Consider the following 27,387-nt stretch of genomic DNA (forward strand, 5'->3'; position numbering starts at 1 on the left):
TGAATTTTATGCTGTCTTGATACCAGAAGCACTTGCAGTATATATAAAGTGAGTTATATCCTTACCACTGAAAATGTTCTGGACAGATCAGGATTAGAAACTTTGTCTAAACCAGTCTGCTATTTTTGATCATAATTTACTTATATTTAAAGGTTTATTCATCTATACATAATAGACATAAGGCTTTCTAGGTTGAATGTATTTGCTAACCAGCATATGTACTTCCAATTATTTGCCAATTTTTTTCTTTAGTTTCATAGCAGTCTCTTGAATAGGTTCATTTAAAAAACAGATAAACTTATATTTTAATATGCCTGCAAAGAAAGCAAAAAAACCCCTTATATTATTTTTTTATTTAATTGAAATACTGTTTCCCTTTCTCCTCAATCCTTATCTATTTTAAAACAACAGATAAGCAGAATCCTGTTGTAGGGTTAGTAAACTGAATTTGCCACATAATTTAGCAGTAACAAACACACACTTCCAAAGAAAAAGGGAAATCTGCTGTTAGAATGGCTTAAGGAAAACAGCAAGAAAATATACTCTTAAATTAAAATGCCATTTGTCAATGAGTACCATTTATTAAAATGAGGGAGAATATTATTTTCTTTTATGTAGACTTCAGGTAAATTTATTTTGTGCTTCTGGGAAGTTGGCATGGTATACTACTGCTGTTATTGTTTTTCTGGGAAAAATAAGTTTTGGATAAACCAACATGGTAGTTGAGGATGAAGAGGTAAGCAGAAATCTTTGTAATTACTTGAGTCAGTATGTCTTTTTTCAAAGAACTGGACCTGGAAGCTATTATCTTGGGGGGCAAATTTGGACAAGGTAATTGGCTTTGACCTTTTGCCAGATGTCTAACAGTTCCTTTTCCCCTCCCTTGCATCCAGATAAATGTCATGCCTTTAGGTTTTTGTTCCCTTGTTCTGGTTTCAAGGAGCTGCTTATGTTGCTAATCTGCACTTAAAATTATTTCCACTTCTAACCCCAGTAGGACTCTCTTTTGGGGTATTCAGACAAAATTGACATAATTGGATTTCTTCCCAGATACTGTATTTAGATAGCTTTGGAGATGTCATTAATTTGGCAGCTGCCATAGGAAATCTTTGTTTTGACTATTGTTACAGGGCCTACAATGTTTCTATTGCATTTTCATTTGTACTCTGCCACTGAATTGCTGCGATTAAAATGTGTAGAATAAGACACCATCCAATGTACAAGACATGAAAGGGAGAAAATCAGTGCTAAAAACCTCAGAAGGTAGGCTGTTGCCAAATTTTATTTGGGTATGATGAGATTCTGGAACACCTAGTTATCTTCCAAACACCAGTAACAGCACAGCCTGCAGCTAGAGCTGCTGAGTGCTGTGATGGAACCAGAGCTGTGTTAATATTTCTTGTGTTGCCAACCTAAAGCAAGGTTTGTGTGGTTCAGGCAAAAACTGCTTCAGCTGCTTTTCTGGTGGTTAACTTGGAAGAAAAAGCAAGTTTTTTTGTGGGACTGTGTTCTTGGGGAGATCCAGGTAACTCAGTCCTTATTTCCAGAAGGAAATGTGGATCAAAGGATCTTTGTCCTGCACAGTGAAAGTGGAGGTTTTGGGGACTGCTGTTCTGCCATGTTCAAAGAGGATGGTCACTGTACCAGCTACCAAGTTGTGTAAGTGGCAAAACCACTTTGAAATTCCATGTGTTTGTCTTCCAGTACTCTTTGGCTCCTAGATGTGAATCTCTAGTTTGGCAGTTTTGTACTTGAACCTTATGCAGGTTATTGCAATTTGAACCTTGTTCTTTTTCACCAATTGCATCATCTGGGGAGACTCAGGAAAACTTCAAATATGAAATACTAGTTTTTCACAACCTTTGATATACAAATAGACTATGACAAAAATAACTTTCTCCTCTCAAAGAAGATAATTTTCATCAGAGCATTACTGAGTACTAACACCAAATATTATTTGAGACTATTCTGGTGCCAGTACGGGATTTTTTGTTGAGTGGTCTCCCCCCACCTCAATTTTACTATAGCATTTTAGTTTAGTGTCTGTTTATGTGAGTTCTTCAGCCCTGTGCTTTTTGACATTGTAAATTAAATACTGAATTTCAGTAAATGATAGATCTCTGCTCTTCTTGATGGTGGTGTTTTAGAGATGTTTCTTCAGCTTGCTCCCTTAGCTGAAATCATCATACATTTCCTCACTTGAGGGCCAGGATGCCTGGACTTCTTTCTGCTGTCCTGTCCAAGTCAAGTGGCTTGTTCATGCTGACAATTCTTCAGATGCAGTTTACCTTAGGAGAATAGGGCAGAGCTTGCAAAATCCTCAGTGTCAGATACTCTGCTTGGACAGTAATGCCTAGAGCATCCTTATTCCTATGACTGAGCATCTGGAGGAAGGGTAAAAAACCCAGACACCTTCAGCAAACAGGCTCAGGTGTGGGGTAATGGCTGCAGCTGTTGGGGATGGCAGCTTTTGCTGGGGAGTGCCCAAACCAGGTCTTGTTCTGTCAGTGTAAATTATCTACTTGCCACCTTGCAGTTTGAGTTATAAAGGAGCTTCTGACAGAGCTTTTCTTGAAGACATCAGTCACAATCTGCTCTGTGCATTTCCTCGTGTTCTCTGTATCTGACTAGTGGATTCAAAGACAAACGCTGACCTTGACCTATCTCTCTTTAAATCACTATTGCCATATATTTTAGCACCAAGACAGTAGTGGCAATATTGTTTGAAATTCAGACAGTGCTGTGTTGAATGTACACATAAGAAAAATTTTCTTCAGACTAAGAAAGAATGAATAATTTACCAGAGTAGAAATTCGAATAAGGATTTCAACCAGCCTTTAACTTTGAATTGCCAGAAGGCTAAGTCTGTCTTACTTGACTGGTTCCTGGTACAGTCATTTTCTGTTAGATCTCACCCCAAAGCAAATAATCTCAAACTGTGTAACTGTGAGATTTATTTGCTTATTTTAAATGTTAGTCATCTTAGCCATGAGTGGTAACCAGTTGTCTCTGCCTAGTGTTTCTGATACTGACTTAATGTTACATTCTTCTGTGGTAGCTAACACATTGGAATATGTGATTTTTCAGTTCTCCAAAAGGCAGCTGTGAATCTCTTTCCAATGGAGGTGTTAATATTGAGTAATCTACATGTGCAGATTACTAGATTACTATGAAGACTATGTTAACATGCTGTTTGTAGTCATCTTTCACAGTTCTGAAATCCAGAAGTATTGAGTTAAAAGCTCTCACTCCAGTAGAGAGGTTTGGAAGAATTGATATAATTCGGTGGGTTGTATACATCTTTGCCTTTAAAATGTTTTGCATAAAGATGCAATAGGAAAAACAGATTTGTGGAGGAGCTGCTTGGGGCTGGTAAGTTGCTAACCACTGAGGTCATCCTCAAAGATTCTGAGCTGATTTTATATTTAATGGAAAAGTCTGTTGCACAGTTTCTATAAACAAAGCATTAAATTATTGATAAGAAAAAGGCTGAGGCTCAAATGGAGCCAATTATTAAAAAGTACGTACAAAACACTAATAGTTTATGAAATTCTTACTAACTATAGATGCTAAGATATTTCTAAAAATGGTATCTGTAATTTGAAGAATAAAGCATCCTGTTAAGGAAACCAAAATAATTCTCATGCTCAAACCATGGCCTGAGAAGCTCACTTAGGGAGATATTACCTCGGGCTGAAGTCTAATCCTTTCCTTTCCCTAGAGACACTGTGAGACAAAGTTAAAGAACAACCTTAATATGTCTAGTTCAGTTTCTGCTTATCTATTGGCAGTTATAATAGGCAGTGCAGGTCTTTCCACATACACTCATAAGGGTTCTTGAAATGGATAGAGCTGTCCTAAGCATGAATCAAGACCTTTGTTGCATCTCCTATGGGCTTTAGGGATATTTATCCATATCCTTGCAGAGCCAGCTTGTAAACCCTTAAAGAAAGAAAATAAAGGTTGTGAGCTCTGTTTTCTTATTGCAGATAAAGAAGAAAAACCAGGGGATTTGTATAAAATGGAGTTTGAATACCTCACTTTTCGCTGATAGTTCTTGAATAGGAATGCTAAAAAATCCTGGAGCTATGGTGGTGGCACAGCACCTCTGTTGTAGCTTCCTTCAGCTTGCAGAATGACTGATCACAGCTTGCACTTTGGTGCTTGATTTTTGGTCTGAACAGCAGATGTGTGGGGTTTTGGTCATGGGGGTTATTTGGTTTTGGCTTTGACACTGAAGTATTGCATGTATTCTCAACAAGTTCATAGCCTTCCTGTTGGGGAAGCTTTCTGGCCACCCATTTGTGATTTTTCCACTGTGCTTCATGGGTTTTATTTTTTTACTTTTTCTCACGCAGGGACTGCCGTGGATGTTTGAAGCTCAGCATAATCAAATATGAATTAGATCAATACCAGCAAGTATCAAGATAAAAAATCCTGCTTAATCTAGGAATTTTAAAAATTGCATATTCTGATGAATTTAGGTAGTAATCTATCATCAATTATTTGGGTTTTTTAATAGCTCAGACTTTTGAGGGGAGCTAGAGAATGTAAAAAGCATGTGATTTCGCTTAAGTAATGTTTGTACAATATAAAATTTGTACAATATATTTTGTAGAAGTCCTGGCAGATGCTTCCACTAACACATGTAGCCCTCCTCATTTCTTTCCAGTTTAAAAAGATCCTAGTCATGCAAGTGATTGGAGGATATACATACAATGAATAGGAAGCTTGCACAGGCAGTTAGATTTTGGAAGACAATATTTATTTTAAATACTGATATTATTTAAACAACCCAACTTCTAGTGTGTTGTGAGCAGATCATGTGGTTGTACAAATATGTAAAAATGTTTTTTAAAACATATCATGTGTATTCCAGTTCAGAGAACATGCATTTGACTGCAGGAGTTAAGTGAGTCAAGAAGCATAGATTCCTTAATTGTGTGTGATTAATTGTGTGTGATTTGAGCTATGCATGTTTTCTCTAGCTGCATTTCTCTTCCTATTCCCCCCAAGTATATGTTTATTTTAAAAAAGAGAGTTGTTTGAAGGACCATTGATGTGTCTAACTGCTTCCTCTTTGAACAGACAGCATGGCCAGAGGTGCATGACAGCTCTTGCATCCAGACAGGAGCACAGAGAAGATGTACAACCTCCTGGCTGTGTGCTGTTCAGAAGAAACATGAATTTCTTAGAGTAACTTTTACAGCCTCTGGTGATGGCTCCAAATCTGGACACTTTAAAAAGCCCATTTAAACATAGAAATTTCTCTGTGCTTCCAGGACTTGTCCTGTTTTTATAGCTGGCATACAAGCTCAAATCTTCCCCAGTGTTTTAAGTATCTAGCAGTGTTTTCTGCATGCAAGGCAGTGATCCTGTTCTTGTGCCTCATTTCACTTGCTTCCTCACAGTTAGGGAACTACAATCTTAAGAAAAGCTTAGTTGTATAGATTATATAGTATGAAAGGGTTTTTACTCTTTTGTTTTTAAAATGTTATACACATTGTATTGTAATGTTGCTGCCTTACTGAAACCTTAAATATGATGTAAATCCATTTTTTCTTTTTCTTTTCTCCCTATGTTTCATACTGACTCTGAAAGTATTTTAAGTGTTTTCTTAACTGTAGAAGGAGGTAATATTGAGTTTTTGAGATGGTATATATGACTAGCATGTTTAAAATACAAAGAATATACTAGAGTATTAAAAAACTTGTTGGGTTTCTTTAACCTAAGCAAATTCAAACATTGGGCTTTTGAGCACTTAGGCTGATCTGTCTGCTGTGCCCTGGAACTGGATTGTGCTTGCCCAATTGTCTGCATAGTTAAAATATTTTGAACATAGCCTTTTTTAATGTAACTTCTTTTGAAATATCTGCCTAATAGAGAAGTCTTAATGGAATGCTTTAATAGCCCAAAGTGGTTACCTGCAATTGCTCCAGTGTATTTCAGTCAATTACAAAGAAAGGCAATATTTAATGTTGAAGTGAAGCTAGATGGTGTAATGAAGTGGCAGATTGCCAACTTGATCTTCTCCACAGGAGAATTTGTATTAATGTGATGCTTTTCATTTGTTCTCCAGAAGGTCACCAGTAATATGTCAATTGGAGTTAAAATTCCCACTCTGTGCAGTACAGGTTTATGGTCAGATCATTCTTGTGTATTAGCATATTAAGTATCAAAGAGATTATTTTAGCTGTTTCGTGTCAGAATTTTAATAGGAGGTGGTTTGGTATTGGGAAGAGAGCCTGAGAGAATTGTCATGGAAATTGTTGCTGTAAGGCTGAATCTGGATTTTAGCCATGGAGATAAAGAAAATGGGGCACGTTAGAGCTATTAGTGAGAGAAGAGGTGGTTAATAACTGTGGATATTACTTGGAATGTAATCATTACAAAACCACTAATTTATTCTGTTGGGTAGTAACCTTTATCATAAGGTTCTTATAATATTAGATGTTACTGATATTTACCTTCTGGTGCTCATTTGCAAGTATCAAGTTCAAACTTTTATTTCTGACTATTGACAGGGGCTTTTTGCTGTGGAACTTTTATAGTTCTTATGTTTGGAAGACCTTGATTTAGAAAGCAAATGAGTGACTAAAGTTACTATTGATGACTGGATAAATTTGTCTTTTTGCTTTGTGTGTTTGTACGCATGTTCATCTATATTCATCCAGTTCCTATACTCTGCCATTTCTGTTCCTTGTCATAGTTTCTGTTCCTGTGTTCTGGGTCTCAAGGGAATGTAGGGTATGGAGAGACTCATGAGTGGTAAGGAGCTGTGGCATTTTACATGTGGCAGGTCTGGCATTACTCCAGTAGTAGATGCACTGAGTGAGGTATGGCAAATGGACATTGTGCTAAATGAAGTGATGGGCACTGGGGACACCATGGGAGCAGTCTGCATAGCTCTGTGCCTCCATTTGCTTTGCAGACTTCCCAAAAAGTTGTTGACTTGATTTCCCAAGTTTTCCAGTGGGCCAGTTTGTCTTTTGGGTGAACACTAAGTCCTGTGTGCTGCAAGGCTTTTGATGGTGGTTGGAAATAATTTTGTACTCTCAAAATTTAGCAATTCATTTCCTAGGATGTCTGTGCTATCAAATGTTTCTTTCTAGTCCTGGCTGGTAGGACATAGGAGAACCAGAAAGCTCCTTCTGTGGTGCAAGCTCTGCCCTGGGGCAAGAAGTCCCAAACACTAACTGCTGTTGCAATTTTTTGACCCTTGAGAAGAAAGATCCTTACTTCTGTAATTGAAGATTATTTCAAGGAACATATGTTAAAGGAACATTTCAAGGAATGTTTTAAATATAAGTGAAATATTTGAGGTCTGGGTTTCCATCCTGAGTTTGTGTCACTTGGCAAATCACAGTGTTTTGGGCAAAGCTTTGGACTGTGGGGGTGTGTGATGGAAACTGGCTGCCCCTCTGGGGAAGTGACTGTTAGTGTGACTCGTAGCAGAAAACTTCCTCTGGCTCTTCCAAAGCCAAGTGAAGATTTTTATCATAAAAATAGAAAATGGAGTCACGATGTAACAGGATTGAACACAAGGAGGACAGAGACCAGTCTGCATCTTGTGTGTCTGTTAGATTAGCAGAGTTTTACTTCAGTCTAGGTGTTGTTAGAGGTGATGTTTTTTTGTACATCTTCCTTCGACTATTTGCACTATCACCATTAACATACCAATGTGTGTTAATTGAGCTGCCAAAATAAAATCATTCTTGCTCTACAGAAGGAAGTTAGCATTGTTATGTTGAGATAAACACATGACTCATTCTTTTCTTATGCGTTTAGATGAAATCTGGACTCTTTCTTTTCCCAACTGTATTTCTTCTCTATTCGACTATGTCTTTTTCAAACCAAGACAGACTAATAAATAACTGGTTAGTTTTTCAAGTATTGATGATGAATAGTGCTGTTTTCAGGTCACTTTCAAACACATGTTCTATTTCCAAGTGTGCTTTTGTAAAAGTGAAAGCAATAATTGAAGGTATTGTGTTTTTCTTTAAGGAACAAAGCAGAGGCTTTGTACTGCACTTCAGTGATAGATGGTAATGAGCAGTAGATGATTTGTGAGGTAGGACAAGGAAAGATAGTACTACTTAGAAGATCTTGTGCCAAAAAAATGAGATTTTTTTCTATTTTTTGCCTCTTAATATTAAAAATATCCTTGTACTATTGACAGGAGAAAAAACATGTACTACAAAACATTCAGTCAGCAGGAAAATAGATCTGCTTTTCCTCAGAGTTTTAGTGTTGCTTCATTTATTAAAGTATCTCTCCCATTTACTTGATATCTCTCCTACAATTTCAATAGAGCAATTTTCAGTGGAAACACAGTTAAGGTCTATACTTGGATAGAAAAATTGATGCAGCGAAGTGTTGCCTGTGGTCTGAGTCTGCAGAACACTGAAAACCCAGGTGGGGCAGCAGCTATTTCAGCCACCACCTGGCAGAGGAGAAGGAATGGATCACCTTCCAGTCCTGTCTGCTTTCTGCTGTCACAGACAAATCTTCATTCACCTGGTGAACTGGATCAGGAGGCTATTCTCTTTCCTCATAATTTGCTATCCCCTATTATTCTTCTATTTTTTTAATCTTGTGTGTTTTTTAGGAGGGCTGGCAGCCGTTTGTCTCCCCTTGCAGCTGCTGGGGTGAGCTTCCAGGAGCTGAGGGTCAGGGAGTCTTGTGTTCTTGACCTCCTAACTGTATGTTTAGGTTTAAATGTCAAACTGTGACTTTAGTCGTTCTGTTACTCCACCTATTAATGAATGGGAGAGTAAATCTCACTTAGGAACATTTGTAAGATATTTATATTTGTAAGGTATTTATCAATGTCGTTTGCCAATACTTTTTTATTCTCTCCTCACTTTATTATCATGCATGGGATCACTGGGTGACTTGCTTCTTTGAAGTTAATTTCTTCCTAGTATGCTTTTGTGGAATCACAACTGCTTGGAATCTCTTCAGAATAGACTTTGAACAGAAACATTTGTGCATGAGTGGCCTAGGGTTGTATAGGAATTTTAACACATCGCCCTTATGAGGTAGAGATTGCAGCACAAGAAGTTGCTGAGAATTTTTTTTCTTTTTTTTGAATTGGATCTTAATGGGTTTACACTACTTGAATTTGTCAGACATCCTATGGAGTTAGAAGGGTCATCAAAAAACAGTAACAAGTGTTTAAATACTCTGACCTTTCTTCTGAAAGGTTACTTTGGTGGCTAGAAATACTTAACAGAACAAGGGAGGCCAGGAGGGACCTCTGGACAAGCCATGCACATTTTGTCAGGGCTGAGGCTGCACCTGGGGCCATGTTCAATGGAATTTGAGACTTCAGGAAGGAGGCCCATCACTTCAGAGGGTATGTGGTTGTGTTTAGCCAGCCTTGTGCCTTCTTTACATCCAGCCAGAATTGCCCTAAGTGTGTCTCTCTGAGCCCTTGACAAGCTTCACCACCGCTGTCAGAGCTCTCTCGTTGGTCACCATCACTTGTGCCAGAAGGCTTCCAGCCACATGTGGTAGTAATCCAGCTGAATTGCACATCTATCTGTGTGTGAGTGCCTTCTGGATGGATATTCACTGCCTCACAAAACTCCTGGCTATGCTTTTGTTGCTGTACCTCTTTTCCACATGTAGAGGCTTTTTCTTTTTCTTAGAAAGTACAGTCAAGTTAAACTGTCCAATACGATAGTGAATGAAACAGTAAATAATGGTGCTTTGTAAAATATAATCTTTTAAAAACTAAGATGGATTTTTAATTCCGTTTCTTGATTGATTTTTCTCTGTATTATGAAGGCTTAACTTGTACATGGTTTGGATTGTTTGGGGTTAAAATCACCTAGCATTCATTGAGAGGAGTTAAATATCTGTTTATGCTAAGGGATCAATTTCAAGCCATTCTGCCTGCTCTTTGACGTCTCATTTTGACAGCCTGAAAGCTAAATTAACTATTTGGAAGTGTTCTAAGTTTAGTGCTAGAACTAAAATGCATGTTTGTTGTTTCAGGCGGTGGTGTGTGTAACTTTGTTGGAGAGTCCTGCCTTTCACTGCCTGGATCCTTTTAACAGTGTGTCAAAGGTGAGTAGTTCAAGTTCAGTGGTTATTGTAGCAATTTAAGATAACAAGGGAACTGAATGTATTGCTTGTTTTTGGCTTTTATGTAATAGCAGTGTAGTTGTGATTTTCTTTTTTTTAGATTTTTTTTTTAACTAGATGAATAATTAAATAGCATGTCTTTTTCTGTCAGTGATCTGGGGCAAATCAGTTTTAGCTCTTTCAGAAAAAAAAAAAGAAAGAAAAGCAAGAAAAAAATGATAGACTTTTAATTAATGACTAGATATTGCTTCCACTGTTTTATGGCTTCTGTCTCCTGATACCCACTACTGGACTTGGGCTATTTTCCCCTGAAGGTGCTGCCTGAAAGCACAACGGGATGGTGTGGGAAGTATGGAGGAAAAGCAGTCATGCATAAACTGTGGTGGGGCAGGCTTTGTATTATTCTTTGGTTGAATTCTAAAAACTAAGTATTAGCTTTAAAAGTGTTGAGTATTGAAAGTATTGGGTGGAAAGAAGGTTTTTGTGTTTTCTATGAGAGCAGAAGAGAATTGCATTCATTGTATAGAGAACATCTTCCTAGGCTGGCTCTGAAGACCTGAAATAATCTAATGATGCTGATGTTTCTGTAGAAATCTATTTGTGGTGGAGTTTGGCTAAGTTCTTCCTTTTAATTTGTGTACCCTATTGTCAGTTTCCAGTAGCTGTAGTTGATCTTTATGGTTTAGTAGGAATTTATTTACAGAAACCTTTAATAAATGACACCTCATTACAACTGTACTAAAAAATAAAAGCAAAATGGGAGAACACTGCATTGTAGTAGCTGCAGTATGGAATCTTGGCTTTATTCAGTCCTTTACCAGGTGGATTTGTTATTTCTTATTCAAATTCTCTGTTTATAAAACAAAACTACTGTTACCTTCTTCGGGGGAGTTATGAAGTCCAATTATTGACATTTTGGAACCTCAAATGGAAAGCAATATATTAAGTTGTGTGTGCCTTGATATTTGCTGTGAGTTCTGTTAAATACTTGTTCAATTAAGTGTTATGAGATGTTGACATTAGATTTATTTATTCAATAAAGTGAAGGTGAACCAGTTGGAATTAAAAATGCAATTCAGTCTTAACTATAATGTCTCCATGTATTTTTGCAAATTATTGATTTTCCTTTAAAGTGAAAAGGAAATTCTGAAGTAATACTGAGATAGTGGGCTTATACACTATATTTTCAAGTTATCTGACATATGCCTTTAAATGTACAGAGAAATATTTATAACCCTGGCCTTTCTAACAGATCAGTGTAACCTTCAACTATTAGGTGTTTAAAGACTAATAGTGAGAAACATTTTGTGCTGGTTTTCTGGAGTAGAAATTGCAGTATGCTTTCTTTAATACTTCTTTGTATGTTGTGTAGGTAGCAAAATCAAAATATTCTTGAAAGAACTGTTAATGCAAAAACAAAATAAATACACAATCCTAAAGCAAATGATTCATCAAGCTGTTGACGTAGTCATTGTGAAATTATTTTTCTGCAATAATTTCTTCTTAGAATTAAGCTGGTAATTTATTGACTATGAACTAAATTATGTTCTTATTTCAAATGTGTAATATAAAACACATTAGAATTTTATCTTTGGAATCTCTTTCTTGCATTTTTTTATAATAGTTTTAGGTTAAATATTCAGTGAAAATAATTTTTATAATAGTCCATTGCTCACTTAAAGGAAATAGCTGTCTGAAATCTTAGTTATGCACTTAGTCATCATTATTTCTTGAGCTAGTTGCTGTGCTTTATGGCATGTTGAGTAATTTTTTTTTATACTCTTTAATCCGATAAATGTGGAGGGTAACCAGACATGCCCAAAGTGGAGTTCTTTACATCAGGGGAAGATTTTATGTATTTTGCCAAGAGGCAGTAAATGCATGAGAGCTCACTGAAAGGAGGTGAGCAAGAACTACATGGACATGTCAGTTGGTGAGAGGTGTAAGAAGTGTCTGTCGTTTTGTATCTTTTTTTCCCCTTTTTTTGTTGAAGAATGAGTACCCAGGGTATTTGCTGTGTAGATTAGACCACACTCAATTTCAGTAACAAAATTAAAACTAGCTGTATTAATATTTTATGCCTTTTTCCATTCTTTGTGTGCTTGTTTCTGATGGACTGTATTCAGCTTGGTAAATATATGAATCTGCAAAACCTGGAGTATTCTAATGCTGTTCCCAAAAGGAAATGAATGTGTAGGTGTAGGTTCAGTAAAGCCTTCATTTGTAATGCACTGTTGAACCAAACATAGTAAAACCTTTTGCCCTTTGAAAAGGAAATGAAATTGGCAACAAAGTAAATTTTCAGAAATTACACTCAAAGTCCTTAAACTTCACCTAACTGTAGACAATAATGTATCCTTACAGGATTTTGTTGTGGTTATCAAGGTCTGCCAGGTCTTCTTTTATGTAGCTGGGCAAGCTGGCTTTTTTCAGTTGTTTGATTTCCTCTCCCTCTCCTCTAACATCATATTTTATGAAATAGTTTTCTATACTTGTCTCTCATTCACTTGCAGTAATTGAATCAAAACCAAAATCTCGTATTTTCACAATAAAATATTTTTAAAAGTAATTGCAATACTGGTATGTGCACGGAGCATTTGTATTTAAAATTAAAATTTTCTGAGAAATGTTCTGTGTTTTTTGTTTTTGTTTTTTTTTTTTAATGATTGGTTCTTTAGGTTTACCTCTGTACATGGGAGGGAGATTATTTTATGAGATCAGAAGCAAACCAGTACGAGTAAAGTTACTGATATCTTCATACTGAGATTTGTCAAAGGCTACAGTACCACAGCATAGAGCAGAAATCCTTGCCTGTAAAGATTCTCAAAGCAACCATGGTAGAGATGAGCCCTGACAGACTTCTGACAGACTGATCCTCCTCCTCTGTTCGAGAGCAAAAACCACATGGACAATAGACGAAGCACAAGAGACATTTTAACTTGATGGAACTGTTTGTGATGCTATATCAGAATATTTTTTTGGTATTTTTCTGTGATTCAGCTTGTTTGTAGTTGTTAATTTTGGCTGTTTTTTAACCTAAGGAAAATTATACCTATTCTCAGTGTTTCATATGAGTTAGTTGTGGGGAACTTTGATTCTGACAGTTATGAAGAGAATGAAAGGTATGTGCTGAGTGGATGTCTGGATTCCTTTCCCTTAAAAAAATATTTCTGTAGTTATGCCAATTATCTCAGGTGCCCAAAGTGATTGTAAGACTTTGAATCCAACTCTAGTGTTACTTATGTATATTAACAGACATTTAGTATAATGAATGAATTTATAAGATTCTACCTGTTATGTTACTCTAGTGGCACAACACTTTCTAACCTATAATTGAGGACAGTGGGGAAGAACACTTTCAGCCCACTCTTACACTTCCATTACAACAGGTACACACCCAGAATAAATTGATCTTCCCTGAATTACATTATTTTAGTATTTATTTTTTTTAGATTTTTCTTTACTGCATTTTTTCTGTTTCTTTGTAGTAATTGTAGTTCATTGCTTCAACTATAGGCATGTTTTAATTTACTAATAATATGAAAGTTAAGAATCATTTGTCTAGATTTTTTCAGTTTTGATAGTTTCAGGTGCAACTCATGTTTGTAGGTATCAGCAGTACCTGTTACAACCCATAAATGTCCTTTGCAGTGTACTTTAACTGCAGTCCATATGGATTTGTCATCAGAGAACTCTGTACAGCTTTCATCAATACAGGAAAATTAATCTCAGTAAAAATATAACAATAACCACTTTTTTTTTTTTTTGTCATGAAAGTAGTTTTGGCATATGGGTAGCCAGTGGCTTTATCTTGTCATTCAGCATGTCAGTTTTTCTGAGCCAAATATTTTGATGTGCTATCTAGGTGTTGAAATTGGTGAATTTCACAAAAGAAAAGAATATTTAAAAGTTAGTGTGCTATATTTCTTGTGGAATTCTGTTTCTAATAACTTGGTTAATTAATCTTGGATTACAATTACTGTTTGGACCGTAGTAACAAAGCTCCAATTGTACTAAGCAGAGAGGACTGAGAAAATGAGCTTGTCCTGTTTATTTTTTAAGCCAGTAGCAGCACAAAGCATAGAATACCATGCATACAAATGCAAACCTTTTACATTTTTTTCTTTCCCTGATTATAAGTTTGAGAGCCTTATTTTAAGACATCACAGGTTCCTTGCCATCTTGTGGATTTAAGCCCTGCTTTCCTTTGTCTGTCTCTTCACACCCTTTTGTTTCAGGTGGCAGCTCTCATCCTGCCTTGTTTTGGAGACTGTTGTTTGTGTCAGCTGTTGTTAGTTGCTCCCTGCAATAGAGCCTTGGTGTAGCCTATTTTCTACTTGCTCCATCTTGTCTTTTATCCCCTCGCCTTTCTTTTAAATGATCCTTCTGATTTTTGATTCAGCAGCTCTATGCCTAATTCTTCCAGGTACTGTTATTGCCACTCACTGCTTTTTTTTTTTTTTACCTCACTGGTTTGGGTTCTTGAATTTTTGTAGCACACTGTCTCCTTGTATCTGCTTGTTTCACCTCTTCCTACTATTATTTAAAATTTACCAGTAGCCTGATGTTTTTTAGAATGTTCAATACTGTCATCATAACAGACGTGTTTCTTATATGAGCTAGAAATCTGCCTCATGCAAGCAGCTACAACAGGTGATATCAGACAGATTATTTCCCTGAAGCAGCAGGTAGTTGGGGGAATCCAGATTTTCCCAAGAGGCTGATTTTGTATTCTCTATCTCGCACCAAAATCCATAGCTCTTAGTGCATTCCCTGATAAACTCTGTTGTCTCATACCATTAGTTTTCTGGTTATCACATACCAGCTCCAACAATGTTGTTGAATGAGGGTTAAACTTCTCTTTATATTTGAGCTCTGAATTTGTTTTTCAAGATTAAACAGTCAGAGTATTAGTTTTTCTTGCTTACTTCTCCCTGAAGATTACTGAATGAATGGTATTTTCTGCCAGCCCTGGATTTGCATGGGATGTGGAAAGGTCTGTTTCATTATTGCTGGAGAAGAGGGCTTGTTTATGATGGTGAAGGTATGAATGCATGGTAATGTGAAACATCACAAAATGAAGGGGTGTTGACATCCCTGAGTTTACTTGCATGTTTGGACTAAAACTGCAAAACTTGTGTGTCTATGTATGTTTATAAAACTGGTTTTGAAACTACCTCATAAGCAGGGCTTTGACAATTGTGCTCCATAGAGTTTGAGTTTGCTGTCAAAGGGATGATGGAAGCTGGCATTCTCAGCTGGTGACTTGCCCTTCAGACTCTCTTTGGATGCATGGCTGCTGTAACATACTTTGACTGCAGTAAATGACTGAAACTTCAGGAAGTCTTGAGCTGTGAGCTGTGAGTCTTCTTCCATGTGGCTGCTCACACATCATTAGGTGGCCAGAATGGGGGAGTCCCATTTGTGTGCTGGGCTTATGTCTGTTGTGTGAAGAGCAGCTGCTGCTTTGTATTCTTCAGGAAAAAAAGTGGTGGAAAAAAAGAGAGATCAGAAGCCTGCTGATTGTTGTGACCTGCTTCCTGCCTGTGGTTTAGAAGGGGAGAAAAATGACAGCACAAAGTAGGTCACTGGACAGCTAGATTCTGGCCTGTAGATGGTGGCTGGGCATTTTGGCATTTCCACATCCTGAGTCAGTACCTTAATTAATCCTGCAAAACTCTTGAAAATAAGAGAAACAAAACTGAGGACAATTTTTGATGAAATTACATGGTGCTGCTTAGCTGTACAGGCTATAGCTTGGTTTCAGGGTGGAGTTTTTTAACCTAAATGTTTTTATTCCACAGTAGAGGAGCAGGAACAAGGCATCAAATAGCAATTCAGACCAAAATCTGTTCCTCAGAGTTTAATTTGCAAGAAACTAAAGAGCAAATAAAATAAAAATACTTGGTATTAGTCGCTTGAAGCAGTCAGGAATTCTGTGGTAGAGGAAAGGAAAAGGAATGTCTCTTCTGTAAATTCTCCCTGGGGTCAAGAGAAGGAGGGGATGAGTATATTTTCCTGCTTTTCCCTATTCTCTTTTTTTCTCTATTTTCTTTATGTTCTGTTTTATTCTCTGTTACCTTGAGGTGATTTGCAGATTTTTACATACTGGCTCCTATTTCTTTTTAGTCATGGGATTGTAACTTGCTACTCCTTTAATACACTGCTCTATGACTGCCAGCATTTGTGTATCAGTTTTCTTCAGACAGCCTTTCCTTGGGTCTTGATCCAGATTTGGTAACACTGTTGTCTTGTTTGGGTAAGGTCTGATTCAGATAATGAAGAACTTGTCTACTTCTGTTGTAACATTACTTTCAACAGGGCTGTGGTGCGTCACTCTTGATGCTGACTGCAAGTAACACTTAATACTTGATAGCATATTGTAGTACCTTTGTATTTTGTATGACTTCCAGCTGAACTGGTGTTTGAGAGCAATAGCATAGTCATTTTTATTGAAAATCTGTAGCAGTATATATTTTAAAATTTGTATTAATCTAGAAGGAACATTAATTCTGTGGTTAAAATTCCACATTTCAGACCTGTGGTTTTGAACCTGTTTTTTCCTTTATTTAATCTTTGATCTTGTACAGATGCTAATCCTCACAATCTCTATCCATGCTTAAAAATTATTTGGCTACTATTATTTCCCTTTAATTTTTTGTTGATTTATTTTGTTATCTGTCAGGAGTAAGGAAGAAAATGTGTCTGAGTGTGTGAGGGTAGCATGTCTCATCAGTGCAAGAGTACATAACATTTCTGAATGGAAGAGAATGTGATGTAGCAGCCAAACCCAGATGTTTAGTTTTAAACCAAGTTATTGCAGAGAGGTTTTATTCAGGAAAAGCAAGCTTTAGAGAGATTTGACAGAAGATAAAAACAATAGAAGGAGATTTAAAGGTGTTTGGAAGAGTACTCTATTTTGGTCAAGCACTGAAGGTGAGAGCGGGAATTAAGGAGGGTGAGAGTCTGGCATCAAGAGGCAATGTTTGTCTCTCTCGAATGTACATTTTGCTCTTAGAAATGTAGACTTTTTTAATTGCTTATTTTTGGTTTTAGTTAACTTTTTCTATGGAAAAGAATCAGATATTCCTACAGTGAAAATTTACTTTCAGAAGCTTATCATTTTGAGCAGCAGATCTGGTGCAATGGAAAATTGTGTTGGGATAATAGCAGTGGAACAACTTTTGAGACTGTCTGTGTAAGCTGTCTTAGAGCAGCTGGCACCTGAACTGCACCATAAGAGCTCAGAATGAGGAGCATCTTCCTAATGTACTTACAGCAGCATGTGTTCTCTGGAGCACTCCTGGGGTTTCAGAAGAAGGGTTTTAGAAAATCCCCTTTCATCCTCTTTCCTCTTCTATGAAAGGTGTTTCTCTCTTGGCTTTGTGTCCCTCTCCATCAACTGAGCAATTGCAGCTAGCTGCTGTAATTTTGTAGCAGAGCAAGTACAATTTTTTGGAAGAGTTCCTCATTTAAACTGGAGGAAGATATGTAAGAAATAATTTTATTGAAATAAATGAATGCTACCAACAATCCAGACCAAAAATTTGGTCTTGGCTTTAAACTTAAAGCATTCTTTAAAATAGGACAAGTTGTAGAGCAAATAATTTTGAAACCTGTTTTATTTGAAGCGATGGTGTTTCCTCTGCATTTGTGTTTTGGGAGCAGTAAGAGATGATTCCTGTATTGACTCTGAAGTGTTGTTAGATGGAAGAATAAATAATTTAAAGGGGAGATTGGGATTGCCATTTTTTGGCTAGGCTTATACTTTCTTTGGTAGCACAGCAGTCAGTGTGACTGACAAGAGACTTGTGAAGCTACAGCATTCACTCACATCTCATGAAAGATCCAAGAGTGTTTATTTAAATTGTGCTTTTGCTGGGTACATGTTCTATCAGGAAATTAAAAGCATAGCTTTCTGAGGAACTATCTCATGTTCCAGTCTTTTCCAGGAAGATGTACAGATTTATGCAGCAATAAATTTAATACTGTTAGCTGTCTCTTAATGAAATCTAACGCTACCATCTTTCAAGCTGCCTCTTTGGTTACATGCATGAGCAGAGAATCAAGAATGGTATCTTATGTCCTGTGATTATTTTTACCTGTACTATTCAAAGACCCTGCTTCTAGGAAGTAGCATTTTGCCTGAGAAACGCTCCTAGAGATGAGAAATAGGTGTTCATTAACCCAAATTCAGCTTTGGAACTTTGCCTTGAGATTTCAATTCAGAAGTATCTTCCCCCCTCCCTCCCCCCAGTGCCCCTGATGCTACATGCACCCTTTCATATTGGGTAAAAATTTTGGTCCAGATGACTTGGTAAGAGAATCCAGAAATCTAAGAATTTGTTGAGCATTCCAAGTGACAGTAAACTGGACAGTTTGTGGGAGCAGAGTCTGAACAGGGCCTTTAAATTACTTAGTGCTCTGTGAACTAGAAAGTTTAAAATATTGTAACAATTAAAATGGTTTTCTCATTTACCTACTGTTATGAAGTAGGTTGTTGTGGGGTGATTTTTGGAATAGCAAATGATAAATTGCTTAAGATTACAGAGTGAATGTTGTCTAGGAATGGACAATATATATATTTTTTTTCCCCTTAAAAACTTTGGAAATAGATGGAGTTTTGAACTGAACAAACATCTCTTCCTCTTTCTAGTTAAAAAGTGGATGTATGGTTTTTCCATTGGGGAACGGAAGGTCAGCGGTTCAGTTTTATTTTCAGCATTTTATAGACAGTTTAAAGTGAAATCCCTTGAAAAGTAGGTAGCAGTGTTTCAAGGGATTAGCAGTAAAACGTAGCAATCCACAGTGATTCTGAGCTTTGTCCTTCTGTATGAGATCAAGGTTAAACTTCTTATGTCTGAGGACTGTTCTTTGTTTATACAATACATAAATGTACTAATACTTCCAGTGGAGTATTACTCCTGCAGACCATTGAATGTTTGAGCTATGGGAAAAGAAGCAGTGGTGCAAGCAAGTCTTTCAAACACTGTATTATTTGAAATCTTGAAAGAAATTCCTTTATAAAATCTCATGGTGTTCACTGTTCACTCAGGTGTTCACTCAGGTTCACCATGTCCTCAGTGGCTGGCTGGTTTAATTTTGACAAGAAAGTTTTATTGTTAATAAGGACGAAGTCCGTGAACAAGGGTACACTTAATTTGTTCTTTCACAGAGCATATATCACCAGTCTGTCATATAGATAAGTTTACCTAAATGTCCTCTCAGTAGAGCATGTTTTTTTTTTGGTTGGGTTTTTTTTCCTGACGTTTTGTGTTTGGCTCCCTCCTACTCTGTTTTTGTTAAGAACTGTGCAGAGGTTGTTAGGTGTGAAATGATTGGTAATTTTGTTTTATGTAGACACCTAAAGTATGTTTTATTCTTCCTGGACTTTCCCTTCTTTTATCTTGCTTGTTTTTGGTTTCATGTGTTTCTGAGTAGAGAGGTGATTTAAATGCTGTCTGCTGGGAGGGGTGGGGAGAGAGCCATCCAGAGCAACAGCAACAAACATTAAGCTTATCTGTGTCTGTTTGCAGAAATACCAAAACACCCATAAGCTGATACAGAGATGTGATCATTAATCATTGATAATGTTTTTGAGGTGAGGTGAGGTCTCTATTCCAAAAGTTTTCTTTAGGGCCACAGCGTTTATTAACTGCATCATTTTTCTGGAACTGCTTTTTAGGAAGTTCAGAAGGTGGTCCAATGCTCTTTTCTGGCCCTCTTGCTATATATAAATGTGAGACAATTTGAGATTCTGTTGTGTTCATACTCTGCAGCCAAGAAAAATGGGCCAAAAAAGCTGCCACCTTCCTGTTTGTCTCGTGTTGTTTGGAGTCAAAAGGTCTGAAGATATCTTCTCTGCCACTGTCTGGGCTTCCCCACTGCTGTCTGCAATGTACCATTGCTTTTGATTGCCTTCAAAATAAAGCAAGAAAATTTTTTGCACTAGTAGTGGAAAAAGTCACAGCAGGTTGGGGTCATTCACAGTCACTGCATCTGTATTAGGCTGCTTATGGAGGCAGAACAAAGCCTTGCAGCTGCTGCCTGTACTTGCCTGAGCCCTGCCTGCTGCTGGGGATTGCAGCAGCAGGTGCTGGAAAGGGAGGTTCAGGGCAGATGGCACAAGCACAGGGAGGGTGAAGGCTGGAGGAAGGGCTTGCTAGGAAGAGGGATATTAGCCAACTGGCTGTTGCTGGAGTTGCTTTATATTCAGACATTATTATTTTTTTTCTCATCTTTCAACTAATTAAAATTAGCAAAGATGGCAGTTCACGTTCCTTCTCTTTTCTGCTAAGTATATGATAAAAGGGCACGAAACTATGTATAGTTTTGAAGATATGAAGAAATACCTTCTTCCAAAAATACTGTGAGATAAAACAGTAAAAATCCTTTAACTACAAAAATCCTCCCTCTTAGTGTTGTTTTTTGGGTTTTTTTGCTTGATCTCTAAAAGGTTGCTGGTGCTGTCTGTTAATCTGTCCTGTTTTCTGAATGACATACAGATATGCATTTCTTAAAAACAGCACACTCCCCAAACAAACTGAAACATATTTGTTTGGTTTTCTTAATCTCTTAAGGGTGTCATCCCATATTTATGGAAATATTTGAGCTAGGTTTTTCTTACAAGCCCTTTGCTTTGTCTGTTGGTGACTATAATAAGCTTAGTTAAAGATGTGATGAGGTGTTTTCTCTGCAATTTCTGTTACTATTGCTATCTCTCTTCTAAGCATAGGTAAGTTGTAAGGCTTGTAGCTAGTACTGTGTAACTGTAACATGAGCTGCTATAATACCAGCTTGTTCCTGTACAATACCAGCTTTTGGTCCTTTGAAATAGAACTTTAAATATAAATCATCTGTCAAAAGCTGAAAATGAACTCTGCCTACTTTTTAACAGGCATACTGTTCCAAAAAATGCTATAGAAATATCCTTTTCAAGTAAAACATCAAAAGAGTTTTAAAAACTCAGCTTCCTGAAACAGCAGAGCGATTATCACATAAATAGAAAAGATTGTACTTAGTATTTTGTATTTTAAAGCCTGCCACATTGATTAAGCATTTGTATCTTGTACTGCACCAGATGAAGAAATTTTGTGATACAGCAATATTTCTAAGGAAAATCTTTAAAAATACTGAATTGGGAGGGTTAGTTTGTGTGAAAGTTACAACATGAAATAAGAGTGAATAGCGTATAAAATTAGAGTAGTATTGCATCATTAGTAGGCCAGAACTGAGATTTGTGTTGTTCTGATGTTGCAGCAGCCTACCTTATAACAGCCTGGATGGCTTTCTCTGTACCACTGGAGGGTTAGCAGCCTAAAGCATCTGCTATTTTTCATAGCATCATAGAATATTTAGGGCTGTAAGGGACCTCTAAAGGTCATCTAGTCCAACCGCCCTGCAGTGAGGAAGGGCATCTTCAAATAGATCAGGTTGCTCAGAGCCCTATCTAATCTGACCTTCAATATTTCTAGGAATGGAGCATCTTCCACATCTCTGGGCAATCTGTTCCAGTGTTTCACCACACTCCTAGTAAAAAAAAAGAAAAATTGTTTCTTATATCTAATGTAAATCTACTGTCTTTTAGTTATTGAAATCATTACCCCAATGTCCTATCCTGATAGGCCTTGCTAAAATGTCTGTCCCCATCTTTGTTATAGCCCCAGATCTGGATTCAGCACTACAGGTGGGGTCTCACCAGAGCATAGTAAAGGGGAAGAGTCACCTTTGACCTTTTGGCCATGCTGCTTTTGATTCAGCCCAAGGTGTAGTTGTTCTGAGCTGCAAGTGCACACTGCTGGGTCATGTCCAGGCTTTCATCTACCAATGTTCCACAGCCCTTCTCTGTAGGGCTGCTGTCAATCCCTGCATCCCCCAGCCTGTACTGATAAGGAGTTACCCTGACCCAGGCACAGTACCTTGCACTTGGCCCTTTTGAACCTCCTCAGGTGCCTGTGGGCCCAGTTCTTGAGCTTGTCCATGTCCCTCTGGATGGCATCCCATGCTGCAGTTTTGTCAACCATAGTTTAGTATTTATGGAGACTTGCTGAGAATGTGATCAATTCCTGCATCTGGGTCAGTATGCATTATGGTGCAGTATGCCACTGATCTCCATCCAGACGCTGAGCCATTGATCAATGTCCAAATACCCTCTGGATGTGACCATCTAGTCAATTCATCATCCACTGAGTAATCTGTGCATTAAATCCATATCTCTCCAATGTAGAGAGAAGGATGTTGTGGGGGACGGTATCAAAGGCCTTACTGGAGTCCATACAGATATCTGTGGCCTTTCCCTTATCCATAGGTGTAGGCACTCCATCATAGAAGGCCACTAAGTTGATCAGGTAGGGCTTGCATTTGGTGAAGCCACTTTCTCACATAACCATTAGCAATTTTATTCCTATTTGATATTTTTCAAAGTCTTATGTTGTGTTTCTTGTTGCAACTTTTGATACTGTATACCTCAAATTATGAAGCTGTATTTGTCTGAATAATGGGCAGCTGTGACTGTGAGGGGACTTTGGCTTTCAAGAAAGGAAGAAAAAATGTGAGCTGGAAAATTGTACTCAGTGATTCATGGTCCTTGCAGCCTTTTCTTTTGAGGGCATCCTCACTGCTCTTGTACAACAGGCACTTGTTCTACACCTTCCTGCTGAAGTGGAGCTTGGAGAGCTGGAAAAACGTATAGATATTGAAATCACTAAGAATCTGGACTACAAGCAAAACATAAGTGGGTCTTGCCAAGATGAAGCCTTTTTGTTTAAAACTTTTCCTTAAATGTTCCGTTTACATTTTAAGAGATAATTTGAAGCAGTCCTTGCTTGCTTATTTTACCTAAGCAGACTCATTTATGTGATAGACATCATGAAAACTTTGCTTGAGAATTTTTTTTGCAGACATCTTTTTATACATTCTTAGATAAACACACAAATATTTCATTTTTGTTGAATGGTAAAATGTAATACTGACTCCTTAGCAGGAAGGATGAATTTCTGGGTGTTTCTAACATGTATTGTCCTTTATTTCTATGTCTTTTTAAAAGATTTCTAAGCCACTTAACAAGACAAAAAAAAATTGTGCTTAAGCTCTGTGCTCTATTGGAGTATGCAGAAATTCGTTACCACTGAACTGTTCTTGAGGTTTCCTGTTTGCAGCTGTTCTGCAGTGTGAGATGCAAGGTGCTGGTGCACCGGTGTTGTGCAGTGTGAGGTGCAAGGTGCACACAGCTGCAGCTCTGTTAGAGATTGGGATATCAGATGTGTTGGGGGCTGGGAGAGCCAACATTACCTAGCAGCTGTCAAAAGCATTTGGCTGCAGAAACAAACCCCAGCCCTCACACCACTGTGCCCATAAACAGTGGCAGGCCACACCAAGGGGTCAGGGTCTGAGGTATGTGGGTAGCAAGGTCAAGTAGGTAGTACAGCTCTAAATTACTGGTTAATTATGAATGATCCTTCCCTTTTTTGGAGATACACCACCTGATTATGTTAACAAGAAGTATCATCTAAAAGCCCCATTCTTTCTGTGCCTGTGAAAGGACTATGGCAGGGCTGTCCTGCCTGGGTGCAAGGGCTGTAGCACCTCTGGTGCCATGAAGTATTGCACTGGCCTGGATCTCTCTCACCCTTTCATCTGTAATTATGCCTTTCTGGTTGTTTTTTAAAATATTTTTCCCCCAAGTGACTTGAAAGGAAACCAAGTGCTTGTTTTGCACTCTAGAACAAATTTCCTGGTTCTGCCAGCAAAGCTCACGGCTCCTACTGAGCCTGCCCTTGAGTCTGGGGCTATCCCTCTGCTGATTGTTAAATCTGTCTTGGGTGGATGAGTAGACCTCAACCAGGATCTCAAAAGAAGTGGAAAAAAATATTTAGTGAATAGCTAATATTCTGTAACAGCTTTGTGGATGTTTCTGATATCTTGGGGTACATTTGAACATTAAAAGTGTTTTAATTTTTTTATTACTTTTATATGCTGGTTAATGGCAAAGAAAAAATGGTTGTCTCTGTAAAATAATCCCATATGTAATAATAAGTATTAAATCTTTTTTCCTGCATCATGTGCAGTCAGCTTATTATTCTGTCTAATTCTGTACTTATTCTTTTGCTAATATTTAAACTATTCCAATGCAGTTTTAATACAATTTTTACAGTTCTTGATGAGCTGAATTTTACTTCTTTCAATCCTTTCAGTTTGCATTTCTGGACTTGAGCTTATTGCTATCAGTTTTTCCTTTTCACAGAAAGGATCAGGGAGAGAGGACACAAAAAACCTCTAGAGCTTTTTACCTCACATTTTTGACAGGTTATTTTTTTTAACCAATTCTTCTTTTGTAAATGTTAAATTGTGAAAGTAGGTTGCAAATAGTAGTAAAACATTCCTCCTTTACAGACGATTAATTTGTTTACATCTTTGTTCGTGTTTATTTTTTACAGCCTTCCACTCATCTTTGCTTTCAGCTTTGGAAAACTGACCCCCTAAAATACAGACAGCAACATCTATTGATTGTGACTGTGTCATCAGTTTGCACATCAAAGTAAACTAGATAATAATTACTTGTATTTACTCAGCTATCACTTTTAGTTCTGTAATCAATGCATCCTAATAAGACCTAATAGTGAAATACCCCAAATTAATTGTCAAGCTTGTGCTGAAACAATCAACTCTTTTAGGTTTCCTGAGTGTGGGGGGGCTTTTTGCTCAGTTATCAGTTTGACACCTCAGAACCACATAGCTGGGTAATGAATGCTTTTTCACTACAGCTGTTTAGTTAACTTCCTTTGAAAGAGGGAGATAGTGGTCTTACAGTAGTTTTTGATGCAGTGACCTCTTTCCAAAGAAATATGTCTCTTGGGATGGGTTGACACACATTAGATAAAGTGTTAAACTGCAAAAGAAGTTAGACAAAGTGGCCTTTATGTGCTCTATCTCCGTTTGTCCAAGCACCAGCAAATAGCCCAAGAAACAAAGCATGGAAAGGGTTTCACTGGTTATAACAAAGGTTATAATTACAACAACTGGTTATAATTTGGGTCAGTTTGTTTACTCTTTTTAAACCTCTGCATTTTGAGGTTTCCTTTTAACAATCATTAGAAATATGTCTTCCATGGTTTAGGTTAAGTTTGGCCTTTGAATGAAGGAGATGATATTTTCCTGTTTCTTCAAACACATTCCACTGAAAATAGAAGTATATCTAAAAGGTGTATTGTGTTTCTCAAGTGTTTATTTGAATTCACATTACTGGTTCTTCTTAATGCCTTCTGCGTTCTGCCTTTGTGTTAGAGTTTCACTACTCTGAACTGAACGAAATGATTTCAAATGTAAAGATGTGTTTTTTTAATATCTTTCTGTATGTCAAAACTATTCATCTAAGCTGATGTAACAAAACTAACCACACACCCGCACATGCAACAAAGAAAAAAAACTAGGTGAAAACATAACTTTGAATTTCCTGAAACTGTAGTCAGGCTAACCAGAGATTGCATTGTCATAAACAAGAAAGCTTCAGATTTAGAGTGTACTTCAGATGAAGTGATTTAATAGGAGTTATTAATTGCAGAATACAGTAAGTACATCCAGGTAGTATGAAACAAGTCTGTATGAAGACAGACTTCCAAAAATATATTTTCTGCAACTGTATTACCTTAGAGGACTGAATATTGCCTATTTGCCGTAGCTGATGAAGGATTAACCAGGTGGGCACCAGATACCTGGCCTGTCAGCAACAAATGCTACATGGTCCAAAACACATTTTGATTTTTCAGAGTTTGAGGACAGGAGGAGAGGTTTTTCAGCATCAAATCTCAGAGAAAACCATGGTACATCAGTAGTTAGTTTTCCATTCTTCCAATGTAATTAACTAAATATCATATAGTAACTATATTTTACTTAATATTGTATAGCAGTTAGGTATTTTATGTACATCAATGTTGTATAAAAGCCTCTATCAATTCTGTCCCTTTCTTTCAGTGTGGCTTAGGAAGACATCCAATTCCAGAACAGTCTATTATATCAATTGGCACTGCCTATTATTAGAATTTTTGCTTGTTTCCTTGGTGAGGATTAAATTTCAGGCATTACTGTCAGTCATTTTTCAGTCATGTTCTTTTTTGCAAAACAAATTGTGAACAAGGAGAGCAACTGCTTCTTTTCTCACTGCATCTTTACCTTCTGTTTGTGTGGTCCTAACTAACCCTGACATAACTATGAGCTTTCCTCTCAAGGGGCAAGAAAAGATGCTACTTTTCTACCCACTGACCAGGACATTGAGCTAGTCATAGTGCTAATTTGTGTCACTCTATAGGAGAAGATTCCAGTTCAGGTGGCATGCTGGTAAAAGTTCTTTCCTATTTGTGCTTGTGGGAGAAATATATTAGTCCTATATATGGGGAGAGGGAGAAAGTGAGGATTGAAATCCCAGCCCAGTAAAAAAGAATGGGATCTGCATGACAATTCTTCGTGTTTTGGTATTTAAAATGACACCAACTGAATAAAACTTTCACATGAAGAATCACTAGTGGATTTACAAGCTTGTTGGAGCAAATTCTCTTGAAAGAGAATTCTGTGTTTAAATTTCCATCATCTCAAATATTACTTGCATGGTTTGGTTTTAAGCATGTCGTCAAAATGGCATAGGTGTTTCTTTGTTTAGTTTTTTCCCCTGTCATTGCTAAGGTGTTGGATTGTTGAGAGTTTGATTGTTGAGTTGGCTCTTGAAGTCATACAGAAGCTACAGTATTATATATTCCACCAATGTCTGCATTTCTTCTGTCATATGGTTAAATGTTCCTCACCTGTCTAAGAACTTTCAGTAGAGCCATAACTATTTTCACTTTGGCTGAGTTTTTGTTCATTGCCTTCTTGGCTGGGCAATTTTTCAGTTTTTGCCCTCTCTCCCAAGGACAATTTTGTGTAGAAAATGTGCTTTGCAATGGGGCAGCTTCCATTGAAGACAGAACTCCTTTCCTAACAAAACCTAAGATGAAGGGGAGTAACAAAGTGGCTGAAAATACATGAGCTCAATCTAAACTATGTTAGTTTTAACATTTCAGCAAAAATGCAGTGTTGGTAAAATAAACTGGTTTTTAAGACTGATAGCAGTAAAGAAAACGCTGAATAAAAAGGAGTTGGAATTGTGTATTCGTATTATAAGAAGTGCCTTTTGAAAGTCTGGGTTATGGAGTTCTGTTTGCTCTCATTTAATGTGGTGTCTTCATTCTGGGTTGGTTTTGATTTTTAAGGTTGGAAGTTGGATTGCCTTAGAAGTAAAGCAAATAACCACTTGATATGATAGGG

The 27,387-nt window shown here is 37.3% G+C and overlaps 1 protein-coding gene across 1 annotated transcript in view; it reads left to right on the top strand.

Moving 5' to 3' along the window:
- The window catches only part of NCK2 (NCK adaptor protein 2), an 83,414-nt gene that overhangs the window by 21,763 nt on the left and 34,264 nt on the right, over positions 1-27,387 (top strand). Inside the window, exon 2 of the mRNA XM_079300704.1 lies at positions 10,003-10,074. The gene's annotated coding sequence lies outside the window, so the exon portion shown is untranslated. The remainder of the gene's footprint in view (positions 1-10,002; positions 10,075-27,387) is intronic.

Source organism: Erithacus rubecula (genome assembly GCF_903797595.1).
Source record: "Erithacus rubecula genome assembly, chromosome: 1".
Taxonomy (NCBI): Eukaryota; Metazoa; Chordata; class Aves; order Passeriformes; family Muscicapidae; genus Erithacus; species Erithacus rubecula.